General features: G+C 40.6%; 1 protein-coding gene across 7 annotated transcripts in view; it reads right to left on the bottom strand.

Annotated features, from left to right (window-relative positions):
* The window catches only part of PCCA (propionyl-CoA carboxylase subunit alpha), a 389,313-nt gene that overhangs the window by 42,855 nt on the left and 326,122 nt on the right, over window positions 1-20,336 (bottom strand). The gene's annotated exons all lie outside the window — the stretch shown is intronic.

Here is a 20,336-nt window from a genome sequence, read left to right as displayed (position 1 = left end):
AACGGCTGCGGGCAGACAGCCACTCTCCCCAAACGAAGTCACACAAGACCCACGGTTCACTCTTCCTCATGAATCCCACAAGGCTTGCAACGCCCCATGCGTACCTGCCTCTGTACCACACAAGCCCTTCCTTTCCTTTGAGACATTCCTCATTAATAACTATTCTCCCTCTTGCAATTGCCTGAATAAAATTATCTTCTTGATTGTCTGGTGCATTTTGTTTTGACACGATAAATATAATGAACAAGTCTGTCTGTTGGTTAACAATGTTATTTGACACTTCATGTTTTACAATATTTTAAAATATATACAATATGCACACACATACATATACCTATATTAGTTTTTTAATTGCAATGTATTAACGCTAGAGTACAAAATGGAGAGTAAAATTAATCTGCACATACAACTACCTACAACTAATCATCTAGGGCAGAGACGGACACACTTTTTCTATAAAGGGCCAGACAGATAGTAAATATTTTAGGCTTTGCATGTCATACTGTGTCTGTCTAAAATACTCAGCTCTGCCACAGTGTGAAAGCAGCCACAGAGAAATCATAAATGAATGGCTGTGACGATGTTCCAGTAAAACTTTATTTACAAAAGCAAGTGGTGGGCTGTAGTTTGCTCCCATCTAGAGCAGTGCCTCCCAAAGGTATTCCAAGGAATACTACTTTTAGGGCTTGGTAATAGGTAATATGAAAAAAAGTAAAGATGGGGATAAGGAAGTCACGCATGGCAAAACAGATTTGGGAAAATCTGGGAAGCAGGTTTCTTTACTACAGCACTTTTCAACGACCTAAAAATGCTAATGTGCACTGTGAATCCCCAGAAAGATCCCTCGCAAAAATTTTCCAAACCTTAAATCAGAGTTATTATTTAAGAGTATTTTTAAAAATCTATAGAATCATTAGTAAGCCAATACATATACATATGTATTTTTTCAAATACTAATCATATTTTAAAAGTACTTACATATTTGAAACATTTGGGTGGGGTCACCTTTCTGCAATGTATAATTTCTACTTAGAGAAGTATCAATATAATATAGAGAACACAGTTTATTCTAATTGAGACAAGTTCCCATAAATCCTGCTACTGTACTTCCTATAAGATTATACTGTAGTTTTGTGGGGGGCTTTTTGGTGGGGAGAGAGGTCTCTTTTTCCAAGTCATTGGAGTTTCAGCTATAATTTCTGTTCTCAGTCCTTTCTGCCATCCTGATTCCTTCAATTCCTAATTTAAAAGGTCCCAAGGCAGCATCTCGTATGTTTTCTACAAAACTAGTTTTAGGAAAGGGCTAATACACACCCAATGAATAAAAGGGTTCAGTGGCTGAAATGTTTGAGAAATACTGCATTCCAGATTCCCTTCTGGAGACTCAAACTGATTATCAGTTTAGTACTGACAAGTCCTGAAGTAAAAAACATTGTTCAACTGAGCTAGCCTTTCCCACATTTATCTGAAATAGAGTACCTTTTCCTGGAGTGCTCCTACTATGTACACTACTACTACTCGAGTCCACTCTCTACTCTGCGTCCTTATTCCAGGAGCTGCTCTTGATGAGCTTCTGGATCCCAGCTTTGCCATTGGAGAGCCCTCAGGCCAAGTCCTGTTTCCGGTACAGGCTATGCGACCCTGGAAGACTACTTAACATCTGTACGTTTCAAGTCCTTCATTTCAAAAGCAAATAGTAACAGTATTTACCTCATGAGAAGATTAAATGAGGAGGCAATCCAAAACGCCTCATATATATGGTGTGCTCAATATATGTCAGCACTCATGATTACAGTATTATTATTTGATCTGAGAAAACCATGAGTGAATGCATTCCCTTGGGCCTGGACGACTGGCCTTTTCCAAAGGTCTCTGTACACATACCCTGGTTAGTAAGTTTAGGAAACTTGAATGAATCTCCTGAAAGCCAAAGAACCTAACTAAAACAATTCCTGAAGATAAATTCCTAGAGTTGGGATTGTCAGGTTGAAGAGGAGTATAAACTTGGATAAACTCCTATTACAAGTTACCCTCATGCTGGACATCGGTGTGGGCTGCCCCTCTGAAGGGCTGACCCACGGATTACTGACGAGAAATGCTTGAACCCAGGACTTGAAGATTTGTAAATGACTGTTGTTACCATATGGTTATCTGTGTTCAAGTTCAATATGGGGCTCAGTAGCCACAACTAGAAACTGACAGAGCACCCCACCTCCCCACCAGAGGTGCCACAGAGAGCTGGTTTTGGGTAAAGACTCAAGGATACAAAGGGTGGGGGGGAAAGAGGTGGCTCCACTAGCCAGGGCTTTAAAGAACAACGTGGCTAATGCAGAAACACAGGTCCAATCCATAAGCCCCTTCCACTGCCGTGTGAGCGCAATAGGGTGGGGCAGTTTCTCCCTCCCACACACCCACTCTCTCCCTCCTCCCCCCCACCCCCATTCACCCCTTAGCCCCTCTGCTTACAGGGCTAGATCTTAGAGCAATGCATTCTCCTCAGTTCTGAGCAGAGAGAGAGAGAGAGAGAGAGCGCGCGCTCGAGTAAGAGGAAAGAATAGGAATGGAAGAGGGAGTAAGCCAGTGTGAAACTGTCTCAAGTCTATATATCTTAGAATGGCCCTAGGTCCTATCACTGAGTCAATACTGAGCGATAAAAAATAAACAAAACAAGATCATACCCAGCAAGAATTTACAGTAGTGATTTTACAGAGATATTCACCAGAATCACTGGGGGAGCCTCTTCAAAATGGATTCAGCCAGGTTCCACCCAGACCCAAAATACTGCTGGGTTAAAATTTATAGGGAAAAGAAACAATAGTGTTTTCTGAGTTCCAGTAGTTTATTTTGAGTTCCATCTGTCTATCTGGTATCTGGTAATATCTGGAAGAAACTGATATTAACAGTGGACTCTCAAATTCTACATATGCCAAATATATCTACAGGAAGAAAAAGAAAAATTCAAACATCTCCAATGATCTTTGTAACCTCAGGCTTTTATCTCAAGGATACTGAACATGGTGTTTAGAAGTTTAGAATGGGAGTACAGGAGTGATCACAATACATCAAAAACTTTACGTACATTTTGATGAGTTTTTCTAGTCCTTCCTTAGTAAATTTAGTTTTCTATTTTTGGAGGACATAATCACGTGCATACTGCTTACAGCGTCTGAGCACTTTCCTTAAGATGCGTCAAAGTGTCAAGGGCTTCGGGAGAGCCTCGATCAGTTCCTGCAGACCACTGTGTACTTGCTATTGACTTAAAATAGGGCCACAGTTCTTACAGTTTCAGTGTTAGGATCATAAACACAAATGACCACCTGAGACCACAGAGGACCGGATATGAGCTACTTATAGTAAAACTGAACCAGAAACAAGAATAGCAGGAAAGCTGCCTATTTTCTTGTAGTGAAGTCCTTTGAAGTAAACTATTTATTAAACATTACATTACAGTGCTCAAGACAAAAATCTTTGAAGGCAGGTTATCCTACTCTGCACAGTGGCCCACTGCTAACGAATTGCTTCCTTTTCCTTTTAGATTTTGTTTTTCCATTTGTGAAACTGAAACCTGGATTGTTTTCTTCCATCTACGAAACTAGCTGGCACCAAGCACCACTTCTGGCAATGATGTCAATCTATAGAAAGGGCATTAAAAACATACACCTCTCACCATCACAATGGAAGAAGATATGCTCATCAAGAAGTTGTTATATAAATATAAAATAGGTAACTAGTAATACTCTGTAATGACTATATGGGAGAAGAATCTAAAATAAGAGTGTATATATGTATAACTGATTCACTTTGCTATACACCTGAAACTAACACAACATTGGAAGTCAACTGTACTCCAATCAAAAATTTTTTCAGAAGATTAAATATGAGGAAGAAAATCACAGAAGAAAACAAAAGAAGTTGCTACATAAAGTTCAGCACCCTAACATAAAACTAGGTTACAAGAAATGATGAAATAAAAGGGATAAAAATGGCAAGAATTCAAACAATAGGATTTTTTTAAATTTAAAAGCAAAACTTATCTACTGCATTTCATATTTCAAAACTATAGATGAAGATGACTTTTTTCAACTAGCATTTTTCTACTTCTCAGTAAAGCCAATATACCAATATCAGTTGCATCTTAAAGAAATATTCAAAAGAAGTGCAAAAGGGCAATATAGTTTATTTTTCCAAACCAATCATTAACTTAAGAATCTTTGCCCTTAATCAACTATACTCCAATATAAAATGAAATTTTTGAAAAAAAGAATCTTTGCCTGGAGAAGGAGTACTGGGAAGTGAAACTCCCATTGGGCCAACACCTGTGGAAATAACATCCCGGATGCAATGGTCCAGCCCTCTCTAGCTCAGCACGTGCTAAGGAGAAAAGGACATCGGCATTGCTGGACACGTGACTGGGTCTGTCTCAACGTGGCGGGAACAACGGGAAGCTTTGTAAAATCTAGAAATACATCAAAGGGCTAATGCAGATTAAGCTCTGCTCCTTTTTTTCCTGAAAGGCTCACTTTTGTTCCTAATATAAAGACTTAGATGGTATTTCTTTAGATCATAAAGCAAGTTGTACTTTTAATGATGGATTAAAAATTATAAAAGTAAAAGATGGCTTGTTCTCCTCTGTTCTTTCTTTTTTTTCCCCTTTTTAAGTGATGAAATGCAGAAAAAGACCAGTCTGGGCCAAATTTATCTCTTGCTGACCTTCAGGGATGTTGAGTAAGCCAAGCATGATGTTAGTACAAAGTCAAATTTGGATAATTTAGTCACCTTTTTGCTAATTCTATTATTAGACACATTAGGTAATAAATAAAAAATAGCACCTATGGTATATTTAGCTTTAAAAATAGTATGAATCTTCACTCTAAATTAGTGTAAAGTAAAATACACTGTGCTTACACTGGTCTTTTAAAATAGAAAAGCTTGTTATAGCAATAGAGTAACTATTACTAAATGGATTAGCACTTTCACCAAGGAGAACAGAGCTCGCTGGGCTCCCTACACAGCCTGCCGCCCTACAAACTTCCCTAGATCTGCGCCCACTGCCAGCCAGGGAGCGAGCACTCCTCCTGTTCGCCTTGGGCACACAGGACTCCTGGCCTGTCCCTCCCGGCTCACCGGGACCTGCTTTATCAGCTGTACTCTTTCTTCCTCCCAATCAGCTCCTTCTCCTCAGCCTGACAACAAGCTTGAGTCTCCCCTGACCCCTCGTCCCTTCCGGCCCCCGCTTCCCTGCGGCAGGCCTGCCCTAGTCGTCACCAGTACCCTCCACTCTCGCCAAGTCTGCTGCAGGGCGCTGTCACCCCGCCACTCTACCCAGCTGACGACCTAGCTGAGGCATCCACACACTAGATATTCAGGGAAAAAGACTGTGTTACAGAAATGTTCATATTAGAATGAAGAAACAGAAAACAAGTCACACTGAGTGAGTTATAGGCTGTAGGTCTAAATTAGTCGCCCTTGGGAAACAGCTGTGGCAACTAGAAAGTTCCCAGGATCATGCTTCATAAAGGCGAATAAAACTTTATTCCTGGGTATGAAATATATTTCCACAATACTAGTTAAATTTACTGAGTGATTACTTTGTGCCAGGAACTACACTAAGTGCCTCGCCTGCATTCTCTCATTTAATTCTCACAACAGCCAATGAAAAAGATGCTGTTATTATTACTCTTATTTTACAGACCAGGAAACTGGTCTTGAAGAGAGTAAATAAAGCTAAGATCAGGGGCTTCCCTGGTGGCGCAGTGGTTGAGAATCCGCCTGCCGGTGCAGGGGACACAGGTTCGTGCCCCGGTCCGGGAAGATCCCACATGCCGCGGAGTGGCTGGGCCCGTGAGCCATGGCCGCTGAGCCTGTGCGTCCGGAGCCTGTGCTCCGCAACGGGAGAGGCCACAACAGTGAGAGGCCCGCGTACCGCAAAAAAAAAAAAAAAAAAAAAAAGCTAAGATCAAAGAGCCAATCAATAAGTGTCCGCCTGACTTTAAAATGTAGGTGCCCTCAATCACCACCCGGTAAATTACATTTTAAAAAACAGACTTTTAGAACAGTTTTTTAGGTTTAAGCAAAATTAAGCAAAAGATACAATTTCCTATATACCCCTTGCCCCACACATGTATAACCTCCCTCCTTATCAACATGTAAATTACTTTTTGTGCACAAACAGAAGGGGTATATATAATTGAAGTAACAGATATAGAAGCCAACATGAAATTTAAGAAAGGAAGCAAGATCTTTACATTTGTGGAAAGAGACTTAAGACAACAGAATGAAAAAATGGCCCTTAACTTTAAAAAGGGAGAATAAAGTGACAAACATCAGAATCCAAAGGCTTCATTCCCCCTATTTAGGGACTTCCCTGCCCCACCCCTAACAGGGTACTCTGAGAACTGACCTCAGTGTCCTCCAGTTTTGCTACGAGGAGCTACGAAAGGTGATTTTTGTGGACATGCCAATATTCACTTACTACACTGTGTACACCAGCTGGTTGCCATTGGATACCTATTTGTGATTCACACTTCTGTCCTATTGAAATTGGTCCACTTCCCTAGTACCTAGAACATGGTTTGGCACCCAACAAATAGCACCCAACAAAAACTTGTTGAGTGAATGAATGAATGAAAGAATGAATGAACGAGGAAACGGATCACAAATTTCCACAGCTGTGCAAAAGAACAGTGCAACATAGACAAGGACTTTTTCCTCCAAGCTTCTGCTAATTTCGAACTAGTGACTTGGAAAGATACTTAATATGTTTTTTCCTTCTACACAATATTAGCGCTAATTAAATACAGTGTCAGTTATTACAGCCCTTACAAACACATGTAGGTGGTCTACAGAACAAGATTAATACCTAAATGACTAAAGAAGTAAAGCACTGGTATTCGAAGCGTTGACAAATATTTTCACTATCTGAGTTTCCAAAGCAAAACATCAGTTCACAGGCAACAAGAGGGGAATGCTCAGGAATGTGCAAAAAATATTATTAGTTGCTTTAAATCTCAAAACTTTATAAGATGCCTATTAAAAAATTATACGAGGGCTTCACTGGTGGCGCAGTGGTTGAGAGTCCGCCTGCCAATGCAGGGGACACAGGTTCATGCCCCGGTCCGGGAAGATTCCACATGCCGCGGAGCAGCTAGGCCCATGAGCCATGGCCGCTGAGCCTGCGCGTCCGGAGCCTGTGCTCCACAACGGGAGAGGCCACAGCGGTGAGAGGCCCGCGTACCGCCAAAAAAACCCAAAACAAACAAACAAATAAATAAATAAAATTATATGAACAGCATTAACTTTCTCTTTGATGCTGGATATTCCTTTTTCCTCTCTTTATGTAATGACCTTCCTGCACAGTATGTGCTACCATTAAAAAAAAAACAAAGCCTAGGGAAATAAAAGGAACTGCTTGCTTAATATAAAAAACATTTTATTTGAGGTACAGTCAGCAATGTAACAGAAAACATATAATAATTAAAATTATATGTTTTGTTAGGGGTTAAGTTTGTTTTAATAAACAAAACAACTAATACACACTTTTGGATACTCTTGCATTTATCATGAGTTCTAGGGAAAAGGAGGAATCCTGCATAGAAAACATTTTAAAATGAGTCCTGATCTCATACCTACTAGGTGACTAGAATCAAAAAGACATTAGATGTCAACTAGACTTCCAGTGGTGATCATTTAACAATACATACCAAAACTGAATCATTACGTTGTACACCTGAAACTAGTATAATATTATATATCAATTATATTCCAAAAAACACAAAAAGACAGTAACACATGTTGGCAAGGATGTGGAGAAATTAAATAACTCATACATTGCTGAGGGGAATGTAAAATTCCCCTCAGCAATGTATGGGTGTAGCTGCTTTGGAAAAGTCTAGCAGTTCCTCAAAAAGTGAAACACAGCATTGCCACATGACCCAGAAATCCCACTCGTAGGTATACACTCAAGAGAAATGAAAACATACATCCACACAAAAACATATATAAAGGAATGTTCATAGCAGCATAATGGGTTGGCCAAAAATTTCGTTCAGGTTTTTCGACATCACGAACTTTTTGGCCAACGCGATATATAATAGCTTTTAAGACAAACAATGCAGATGTCCATTCTGAAGGAAAAATTGTGGTATATCCATAAAATGGAATATTATTTGGCAAAAAAAAGAATGAAGTACTGATGCTACAACATGTATGAATCTTTGAAAACATGCTAAGTGAAAGAAGCCAGTCACAAAAGACCACATATTGCATGATTTTGTTTACATGAAATGTCCATAACAGGTAAATATATAGAGACAGAGAGTAAATTAGTGGCTGCCAGGGGTTGACAGGGTTGAAGGAAATGGGGAATGCCTGCTAATGGGTCTGGGGCTTCTTTCTGGGGTGATGAAAGGGCTCTAAAACTGATTGTGGTGATGGGTGCACAGCTCTGTGAATAGACTAAAACATACTGAATTGTATTCTTGGAACAATGGGTAAATTGTGTGGAATGGGAATTATATCTCAATAAAACCGTTGTGTGTGTGTGTGTGTGTGTGTGTGTGTGTGTGTTTTAAAGGCTTCAGAGGCAGAAATTTGGAAATTCTCTATAAATCAAGCACCTATATTCCAGCCAGATGCAAAAGGTACAATTGGACACACAGGCGAAGAAAACAGTAAACATGCAAAATATCTACAAAAGCAACAACAAAAATAGCAATGTTGGAATAAATGTAAGTATCTGCTCCTAAGGGCAAATACTCAGAATTATGTAGTAAGCAGGATGTTGACAATTCCAGTCAAAAATAACTAGTTTTTACACATATAAAATAACAATGTGAGTCTGTACCTTGGAAATTCCACTTAGAAGTCAAATGAACTTATCTGCATTTGAAATTGAAGAACAAAAGGCTTAGTTTCTAACAGTTTTGACCTATTTCAGACAGACATTTATTAACTATTTATTAAAATGCTTTAGCTTGAAATACTATAGGCACCAGAAAGCAAACACATATGAGCAATTCAGTTCTACACCTTCTGTTCAATAAAACTCGCTTCTCCATGGCAGGGGGTACAGAGAACACTACCCAGGGGGTTAATCAAAATTCCCTTAGAATAATTGAAAAGCATTTGCATTTTCCCCCCAGAAACCACACAAAAAAGTCCCAGTAAGCAGAACATATAATCTTGATTATTAGCACTGAGCCTGTAGCAGCACAATGTGCTGTCCCCAGAAATCAAGTGACAGGACACAATACCAGTATGTGATAAGCCAGTGATGTCTGCCCGCATGAGACCCAAGGAAATTTTTAAAAAATCAAAATCAAAAGATAGACAATGATAATAAGTTGCACATGTGATGTTCTGCTACTGTTGCAAAGCCAACTGCACATTGTGACAAATGTAATCATTCTCAGAGCAGGAACGGTGCCAGGAAAGACCTTGGAGGTCACCGACCTCGACCTTTCATTTTACAACAAAGAAAACAGGTTTAGGAAGGTCACACAACCAGTTTAAAAGCATTACTGGGGCTAGAAATGAGATCTTTCAGGGCTCTTTCTGTTAAAAAAAAAAGAAAAGAAAAGAAATTTTCTGAGTATATATACTACAGAGGGTGTTACCAAAGAAATGGAAGATTCTTAGGAACTTCTGAGAGCCATGCTGGTAAAACTCCACACAGAAGCGCTATACTAACCACCTATGAAAGTGCACGACCATAGCGTTTTGGGGACACTCAAAATTTAAATCCAAGTGATGTGCACGTCAGCCCGAGGGAAGGAGAACTACATTCTATACAGTATAGGTCCGTGATGAAGGTTTGGGTAGCTGTAGCCTGACTGACTGTGCGGGTCCTTTCTTCAGGAAGATGACAGTAGCGCTAACGCACAGAAAAAGGAGAAGGCAAGGAGGTGGGCCCCAGAGGGTGTGCTGGGTGAACGTTAGAAGTGATTTGCAGGTTTCAGCACAGCACAGGTACACTCAGTCTCCCTTCGCTCTTGTTAGCATGTAACCCAGACCAGCTCTAAAGTTATTCTAACTAACTAGCTTCCTTATTATTCTAGTGCCACCATTCAGTCAACATTCTGGAGGGCAGGTTTAAAGATCTGGTCACTGGAAGAAATCTCCCTCACCTCAAATTAATATAAACGCATTCTGGTTTAGACATCAGTCTTCGTGAGTTTAGTTACTGGACATCAGTTCCCCCGATTCTGTTACCAGGTTCTCTGTGTATTAATCATGGTTTTTTTAAATTTTCTGTATGTCTTGGGGGCCTTACAGGCCTGAGAGCGCCTGCCCCCCCAGGGCCAGCTAACTCCTAAAGACAGTGATGCTCATATGCAACCAGCCACCCGCTTTATCTAACTCACACACCAAGCCATGGTTTCCTGCCCCAAATCACCCTAAGGCCAGGGACCAGACAACTAGAGACCACCCCTAGAGCCCAAAGCCTACTGACATTATTCAAACTAGCCAATCCTAAACGGTTTACCCTGCCCTACTTGGCCTTTCCTGCGGAAACCCCAGTAAAGGCTCCCACCCATGCTTTCCCCGCATTCCTTTTTTGTTTCCTGACCCGGCTGGTGCTTTCCCAGTGGCCCTGTGTGGCATGGGGGACCCCCTTCTCTTAGGAGACGTAAGTAATAAATTCTTTCAGTAGCATTAACTTCTCTGTGCCGGCACTAAGTCACCTTTATAAATTAAAATCCTGCAGGTACATTTCAGAACCCCCTGCCAAGTGAAGACCAGGCCAGCAGACCCACTGAGGGCCAGGATGCAGACTGCACGGAGTGGAGGTGGGGGGAAGTTATCAATGAGGGGTGAGGCCACCACTCTCACCTCCTCACAAGCTGGCCTTCAAACCACAAGAGCTGCCAGTTGGAAGATACAGGCTTTGTCAAAAGCTCAGACATGCTGTGTGTACATGTGGATCACACAGCATGTACTTATATAGGTTTATTTTCAACAAATTGATAAATTGATACAACAATATCTAATTGATCGTTTACTCTAAGTAGCCGTGGCATTAACAAAGATGATCCAACAAGGAAACTCTGATGGGCGAGCGTGAACTATAAAAAACTTTGTTCTTTTTGAAAAGAAATGTAGGTACAATCAAGAATATAAAAAACCAATATCAAAGGCCTTTGGATCATAACTGCAGACACTGATTAAGAGAAAACTTCATTTATAAAATTGATATATTGGTCAAAATTTTGTGAAGACACAAATGCACACAAAAGAGTCATCAATATTAGGAAAAAATAGTAAAACAATATATATGACATACATGTACATGGGGCCCAGTTCTTCCTCTAGTATAATCAAGACGCCAGCAGTTCTTTCAATTTACAAAGTAAGGCTTCATGAGATAACACAGAATGAACAGGGTGGAATAGCTGTGGACTGCTCATCCAGGGGCATGTTAAAAGAGTAAGTCTGCAGAGTGTTAGAGAGCTTTGTGAAGGGCTGAGGAGATGGTCACAGACATTTATATGCCCTTCCATAATTATTGTCTGGACACAGACCCTTTGGCACTACTGACATTTTAAGTCAGGTAATTCTTTTGTAGGGGACTGTCTTATTTATTGTAGGATGTTTGACAAGCCTCCTTGGTTGGTGATGCTCGCAATAAATTTAACGACATTTGCCCATTAGATTCCAGTAGCAGCCCACCACTTGTAACAACCAAAATGTCTCCAGACACTGCCAAAGGTCCCCCAGGGAGCAGAATCAGCGGGTTGAGAACCACTGGTTTAGAATTGCAATACTGCAAAATATCGCCAGGCAATCTGTATTTCAAAACCCACCTGCGTTATTCCTAAAATCCTTCAAGGGGACTCAAAGTTTGGTTGAATAAAGTAGCAGAGGGTAGAGAAACAGAGGTTAAATACTTAAACTAGAACAATTAATCTTTCACGACACATGTTAACATGTATTCCACACCCCAATCACCTTAAGTGTCAGCTGAGGTCGTCTTACATTCTCACTGAGAGGAAAGGCTTTATATCAAATGTATATCAAATTACCATTTTAATCTATTTTTAATATCTACAATAGTTACTTGGATAAAGATTACCTTTTCTAAGAGAAAGCCCCCGCCCTCGGCCCCAATATGAAACTAATTCACAAGGGGAAGCTGAAGGACACAGACCTTCAACACTAGCTGTTAAGTGGCTGGGCTCTAAGTTCAAACACAGAAGAAGAGGAGGGTTAGTCCCCCCACCTCCGCACAAGCTGCTCTCCACCAGGTAGTCAGGAATCATACGGAAGTGCGAAGGGCCACGGGAGGACCTAAATCCCAACCACGCACGTGCTGGTGTGAGGAAGCCAAGGTTTGTCGCCAGGTCCAGGTATGACATTATGGCTGCCCTCACCGTACGAGCCATTCTGACAAATCACAGCAGAGGCATCGCTTCATCCGTGAGGTGGGAGGCATGCTGATGATCTCAACGGTTGTGGGAAGCAAACGAGGTGACCAGCCGAAAGCAGCAGGCTTACTGCAGGCGTTCTGAGCACGTTGTCTCCCGGCTACCAGGGAAGCCCCACCCCAGTTTTAAAAGGCCACTCTGCCGAGCAGCTGAGACAGGAAAGGGGTGTTCTGAGCTCTAGGACACAGTGGACTCCAAGGGTGACTGTTAGAACGTACACATGAATTATCTCCCCACCCTTAAATTAGGCAGGGCTTCCACTTCACACAAGGTCACTGGGCAGTTTCACGTGTCCCCTGATGCTTTGTAATTACCTAGGTAATTAACACTGATTAGTCATTACCTAGTCATTACATCAGCTGTCCCCCACAATCTTGAGAATTTACACCATACAAAACATATGCCAGCCTGGGAAAGCTACCTCTCAGAATACATACCTGAGCTACTAATGACTACTGGACTTTCCCATGCCTTGCCAGGCATCCTGCCATATACCTTCCACACACAGGGCAAGTGCCACAGAATACTACAGAGCTAGGCAACTAAATGCTAGCTGAAAAAGAACAGAAAAGTACTTCTTCACCGATGCCACTGTGAGGTGATGCATGTAACATACTCTACTTGATGCATCTCACCAGGACGATGACAGGCAAAGTGGAGCCCATGGAAGAGCAGTGGCTTCTACGATCAGGTAGTAACTGTACACTCTCGCTGTGGACTCAGGATGCGAGGGTCTCATGTGAACAATAACAGTATGGCTATTCCAACGGTTAAAAGGATCCGAATAAACAGAATGCAATTACACAAACTAGAACTTGGCCTACCTTTCAGGAATGCCTGTCCAGGACAGATCTGGTTTAAGATAAAATATGAGGAAGGCTAAGAACAAGTAACCCACACAGCCAGTAGTCAAGCATGTTCCTAAGTCAAATCAAGCATCAGGCTAGCTACAGTTCACTGTTATTTTCTTTGCATAAGGCATTTGAGTAGGTCGGGATGTATAAGCATGTGTATATAAGACCTTGTAAGCTTCAGGCCACTGAGAAGTATCACATTTGTTCTAGAGAGCTCATCTCTAGAACATTATATTTATTAGTGAAATGAGAAAAGGAAACTCTGAAATCCCAACTACTACATATAGTCTAGGCCAGTGGTTCTCACCTAGGGATGATTTTGCCCCCTCCCTATTCCCAGGGCCATTTGGCAATGTCTGGAGACAATTTTGGTTGTTATATCTGGGGAGGTGTTCTGGCCTCTAATTGGTAGAAGCCAGGGAGGCTGCTAAACATCCCATAGTGCACAAAGCAGTTTCCCACAACAAAAAATTATCCATTTCAGAATGTCATTATTGACAAGATTGAAAAACCCTGATCTAGGCCAAAAATAAAAATTGTCACTGTCTTGTGGGTCTAACTAAGTCTTGGAATAATTCAGACTAAACCTAAAAGACTGCAGTTGATAAGTAAACTTAAAAGATACAGTTGATGATACTATGGATTTAATCATACTTTAGGTCCTATCATGTCCCTACCTGATTAAAAAATATGTATTATGAATATATAATCAATTATTTCAAATAATCAAATGCTTGTCCTATCCTCTTAGTATAATAAGAAACAACCAGAACATTGTTCCTATGCTCCACTCATAAGACCAGTAATACAATGTAGTTTTGGGTATCAATTTCCTAAACTAGACACTAATTCTACATTAAGTGTGAAAATATACTCCAAATCCTAGTCCTGGGCTACTTTAAACCGATTTTTACAAATGCAGATCCTTAGGCCCTACTCAAACCTAGGGAATCAGCTTCACTGGAACCTGGGGATTTGCATTTTCAGCAAGTTTGCCAGGTGATTCTTACACATGCTCAAGTTTGAGAACCACTGTCTGACTTGGCTTCCATGAGAAAGAGCTGCCATTTCCACATCATTCTCACCATAAGGTAAATAACAACAATCAATTAATTTTATTTATGTATGAAAGATCAGCAATACGTAGTACTACACCACAATGGCCTTAAATGGTTTTCCTAAACTAAAATCCTTTCGAAGTGAGGCTGGTTTATGAAGTCCCATAAGCACCATCGTAACAGGGACCATATCAAAAGTATGTTGCCTTTCAAACGCAAGACACCAAAGCCAAGGCTGTTCTTGGTGAACTTCATTATGCTTCAAGGAAGCAGATGTTCTTAAGCATCTTGCTGCCACAGGTGCAGGTTTAAATACGTGCTTCATATTTAGCATCCAATGACAAAAGGTATGCTAACTGTGTGAGGCGGTCAGAAATCATAGGATGAACAAAAATTAGACTTTCCAAATAAAACAGAAGTATTTTCCTTCTGAATATTTTGATAGATTGCCTACCAAGTGTGATCTCAGTTGAGATTACAATTTCAGATGACAGCATGTCTCCAAAGCAAGCAAGAAAAAGGAGGGAAAAAAGCGAGGTAAAATGACTGCAAAGGGAGAGTGTATTCCATATTTTCAGGGGCTATAAAAATAGTTGAGCCACTATATGCTAAGTTCCTACTATTTTCAAACATTTTACCAACATTTTCTTATTCAACCATTACCAATTCCATGAAAGTAGATATTTTGCTGATGAGAAAATTGAGGACCAGAAAGGTTAAGTAACTTGTTCAAACTCACAAAGCTGGTAAGTGGTAGATATAAGATTCAAACATAAGAAATCAAGCTTTATTTAGTATACCTCCCCCAAACCCCTCACCTCAAAATTCACTAACATCCTGGTAGTTTACAGAAATTTCTTGTGAACATATAACTAACTGCAAATATTTTAAATTGACAACATTTCAAAGAGTGTTGTGTGTGTAAGTTTTACAACTAACTCTACGATGCTATATGGCCTATCTTGGAAACTGAATGGAATCAAGCATTCTAAAATCCTAAAGCATCGCACAAACGTAAGGCATTCTGTTATTCATTAAAATCAGTTTTAGTTTGAGGATCTTTGGCAGACGGCAGCAGGATTTTGAGATACTATGAAATAATTAGAGACACCCTAGGATACTGTGAAATCATGATTGAGGTGAAATCATGATCGAGGTTGCACTAAATTGGCTTCAATAGCCACACATAATAGAAATGATTTGGACAACAGATAATGTCATTTTAAAATGATTATATTAGAGATGCTAGATGCCTCCCCCGGATGTGGGCATTGCCCAGGGGTCCATTCTGGGCCTGTCCCTTCACCATCCCCTCAGGCAACCTCACCTACTGCAGACTTCAGATATCACCTCTTCATGCCCACAAAGTACCCACTGACATGCTCACCCTTCATCATTTTCCCTGTCTTTCCCTTACATCACAGAGGCCCCTCTGGCATTTCAAACTTAAAATGGTCAAAAACCCAATTCATTATCTATTCCACCTTTCCTCTTGTGTAATCCTTCCTTCCCTTCCTCCTCTTTTGCTCCCACAGTTAACTGCAGCGTCCACCACATCTAGAAACCTCAGCATCATCTTCAATTCTGCCTAATACATAAAACTAGACTCTGGATCCTTAAGAGGAGACTCTCAAATGGACCTCTTCTTTATTTGCTCACTCTCTCAAGATCTCTTTAAAATCAAGACAAAACAAAATACACCTCAGGTGATACTGAGATTCTCTTCTTTCAAAGTCTAAAGAGTAGTCCAATCTCCTTAGCATGGTCCTGCAACACCCAGCTCCTGCCATTCTAGTTTCATCTCCCACACAGACCTTTGCCACCTGCCTGCCACCCTCACTAGCCAACCTGCTCTTCCTTAAACCCGTGGGCAACCTCATGCTTCTCAACCTTCGTTTATTCCCTGTGCTTTCTCCACCATCATCACAGAGCAGTTTCTGAACATGCTGTCTCAGGGACTTTGCAGATGCTGTTCCCTTCTATCTGAAATGCTCTTCCCTGACTGCAAATTCTATTCATCCTTAGAGTCTAAGCATGAGCTGGACATATCACTGGGGAGCTTTTCGCAATTCCCCCATTTCCTTTTTCCAAGCCCCAGAATACCTCTCCTTCATACAAACGTCTATTATCACTCTCATCACACTCATATTTCTATATCCTCAGTTGACAGTGGGCCACTGCTGGCAGAGATGTCTTTTTCCTGTGGATTGCCAGAACTCAATGTCATCACATAATAGATGCTCAATCAACGTGAGATGACCGACTACCATGACTACCAATAAATGCCAGGCTTTATGTATGCTCATTAAAAAATGTAATGACTGGGCTTCCCTGGTGGCACAGTGGTTGAGAGTCCGCCTGCCGATGCAGGGGACACGGGTTCGTGCCCTGGTCCGGGAAGATCCCACATGCCGCAGAGTGGCTGGGCCCGTGAGCCATGGCCGCTGAGCCTGCGCGTCTGGAGCCTGTGCTCCGCAATGGGAGAGGCCACAACAGTGAGAGGCCTGCGTACCGCAAAAAAAAAAAAAACAGAGAGACTTCATCAACCCTCCACAAAACGTCTAGCCTGTGGCCACCACCTGCTTTCTATGGCTGGAGGGGAAGAGGGTCAGGAATAAGGACAGCTTGACGCAGTGGGCATGGAGCCCTGTGTGTATAGGGTGGAAGTGGCTGTCTGATGAAGGCCCTGGGGTTCTATGCTAGACACTTCCCAGTCCCCTCTCTTTTCCCCATCCAAGGAAATTAGGACCAGTGCAGCTTGGTCTTAACTGCACTTAACTTGGGTTAAGTGAGGCAAGTCCCAGGGTTAATTCAGTCAGATGTCCTGCCAAGGGGTAAGCACACAGGGAAATAGGCCTCCAGGTAGCTGCAAAGGCTAGGACATGGGGCCACCATGCAAGAAATCCTAGTAAGCCATCGTGCCCCTCCTGAAACCCCAGTGATACAGAGAAAGGGATGGAACAGAGAAGGGAGAAAAAGGCAAATGAAGACTAGAGATGAGTCAGACACGTAAAGAGAAGGATTTATAAGGTACAGAAGACCAAAGAAGTTCTCTGGATGCTTATTTTTCGAAGACAATAATAAGCGAAAACGCATGACATAATTTACTTCTCAAAAGAGTACTGGTAAAGAAAAGCAATAACAAACCTAGTTCATTTTCCAATTATTTGGAATTTTAACAAATGGGAGTTTACTCTATTAAAATTCCATATCCACAAGTGAGTTTTCAGAAAAAGTAGAACTTTTTGATGGTGTTCCTATATCTATAAATATGAATGATGCAGATTTTGGGTCCTATGATATCAGATGACAAGATTCAGCCCAAGCTTCAGCTCTTGCTAATTAAACAAATCAATTAAGAGACTGCAGTTGCAACTGTGTAGCTGCTGTTCTATAGTAGCAATAACAACCCCAGGGGGAGGTCTTTTACTACATTAAAATGCTATCCTCCACAACTCCATCTGATATTATTAGAAACAGTTATTTGTGTCTTGCTGTCATATTAGTAGCAAAGGCAAATTATGGAAATATGCAGACCAGAATGGTCCCAGTATGAGATCAGGTTGGGTTTTCAGCCTCCAAGGGAACAATTGCTGAAATTCCGAAGCTCCCCAAAGTTCTTTAATGGAACTGATAAATCTATCAGCACAGCATCCATTTAGAAACTAGGTAAGGGTCACGTATTTACATACTTTCCTGCTAAGCTGATACAATTCAACTAGATGAATTATCATATTAAGTTTACCCTCCTGAGTTAAACTGATGGAGTTCAAAATTGTTTTCGATGGTTGTCATTAATCGCTGTTACTTCGTGAATGCTTACTTTGAAATCTTATTGTGCTAGTGTAACAAGGGTCATATTAATACCATTCTTCATGGTAAATCTTTGTAAAACATGTTTATTCTACAGATATTGTTACTCAAGCTTTCAAGGCTAATGAGAAATAAAGTATATTTATTATCAATAAAAACTTAATTTAAAATGTACAATTTGAGATTTAAACTAGCTTTAAGAACTTTAGCATGATTTGGTTTCATTAAGATCTCTGGCTAAGCTTCAAAGACGTATAATTTGATAGTTCCTCAAGAGTCCTTGGGTAAATGCCAAAAGCACAGCTATGAAGAAGCTGCTCAATGCAGTCGAAGCTTATTCTCTCTTTCGGGCAATATGTATTGATTTCACATGAAAAAAAAATTCCGCCTTACTGAGATATATGTTTGTCTTAATATTACGGCGTTTTAAAGATAATGGAACTTTAAAAAATTAAATATAAACAATGACTGCAATACAAGATTTGGAATAAAACAGTAACTTCTGCATTCTTCAAGTCGTAACAAAATATTCTTCCTTATTGTGAAGCACAGTTCAAGTAAGGAAGTAGGGTTACATAAAATACTGGACCTTTTCTACTTCTCTGTGAGCTTATACTATCTGACATACACAAACTCACAGCTTCACCAAAAAACATGCAAACAAAACAAACCCAGACAATTTACTATTTGAAATAGGCACAGATATCCTGGAAAAGTTCTGGGGTATGTAGCTCTACCAACTAAGTGTATACTGTGAACTAAATGTTTGTGCCCCCCCCAAATTCATACGTTGAACTACAATCCCCAATATGACGGTATCTGGAGGTGCCACCTTTGGGAGGTAATTAGGCTTGGATGAGGCCATGAGTGAGGCCTGGCAGGAGAGAGGCAAATGACGAGGCCCTGACGCCTGTGCCCAACACGTTTGAAGAAGAGCAACAAGGTCGGCTGAGTTGATGTGTATTTTAGAAGGATCACTTTAACTGCTATATTAATGATAAAGCAGGGAGCAGGGGTGGAGGTGGGAAGACTGGCTGCTGCAAGAATCTGGACAGGAGACGACGAAGACTCTGGTCAGGATGGGGGCGCAGTGGGAGTGGTGGATGAAAGAGGGGAATCAAGGAAAAGACAAGGTTTTAGCTTAAGTTGCCATTTTCTGAGACAGGAAAAACTGCCTGGAGAAACTTTATGTTGGTTTGGTTTCTTTGCAGGTTGTGGCTATCAAGAACTCAGTTTTCAGTATCTGAGCCCTGAGAAATCTATTGGAATCCAAGGAGAGATATCAAGCAGCAGAGACAGCATAAGTGCCCTTTCTAGCATGAGCACAGAGGTACAGAAAAACCTTCATGTAATATAATTCCAGGTAGTTGTGAGAAAGCATGACATGGATCTTTATGTAATGACTTAGAAAGATATCCACAATTTATTCTTGCATGAAAAGATGTATAAATCTATTTCTGGAAGCATATGTCTACTGTTAAAAACTTAAATACCTCTAGGGAATAAAATGAATACTTCCGTGATGGTTAATTTTATGTGTCAACTTGGCTAGGCAACAGTATTCAAATATTTGGCCAAACATTATTCTAGATGCTTCTACGAAGGTATTTTTTTAGATGAGATTAACACTTAAATCAGTAGACTTTGAGTAAAGCAGATGACCCTCTAATAATATCGGTGGGCTCATTCACTCAGTTGAAGAAAAAGGATTGACCTCCCAAGCAAGAGGGAATCCTTCAAGCACACTGACTTTGGACTTGAACTGCAACTCTTCCCTGGTCTACCCTGCAGGTTTGGGACTTGCATCCACAATCATGTGAACCAATTGCTTAAAATCAATCACTCAATCAATCAATCTCTCTCTCTGTAATATATAAAAATATAATACACACACACATCGTGTTGGTTCTGTTTCTTTGGAGAAACCTAATACAATTTCTTATAAAATGCATTTAAATAATATTTAAATTTTCTAATTAAAAAAATAAGCATGTGTAGTACTTATTAATCAGAAAAACAAGAATAACCACAAGGAGCAATACTTAAAAGTTTACATCACGTCAGGCAGGTGCCTATACAAATACTTTAATATGTAAACTTTACTACACCTCTATACATATACAAAGCACACAGTAAATGCACCTTAGTACTAATATCCTTCCTATCTCAATAGCTGCAAAATCACTCTT

Source organism: Stenella coeruleoalba (assembly GCF_951394435.1).
Source record: "Stenella coeruleoalba genome assembly, chromosome: 18".
Lineage (NCBI taxonomy): Eukaryota > Metazoa > Chordata > Mammalia > Artiodactyla > Delphinidae > Stenella > Stenella coeruleoalba.
The sequence above is the reverse complement of the archived record's forward strand: the minus strand, read 5'-3'. Positions and strand labels throughout refer to the sequence as shown.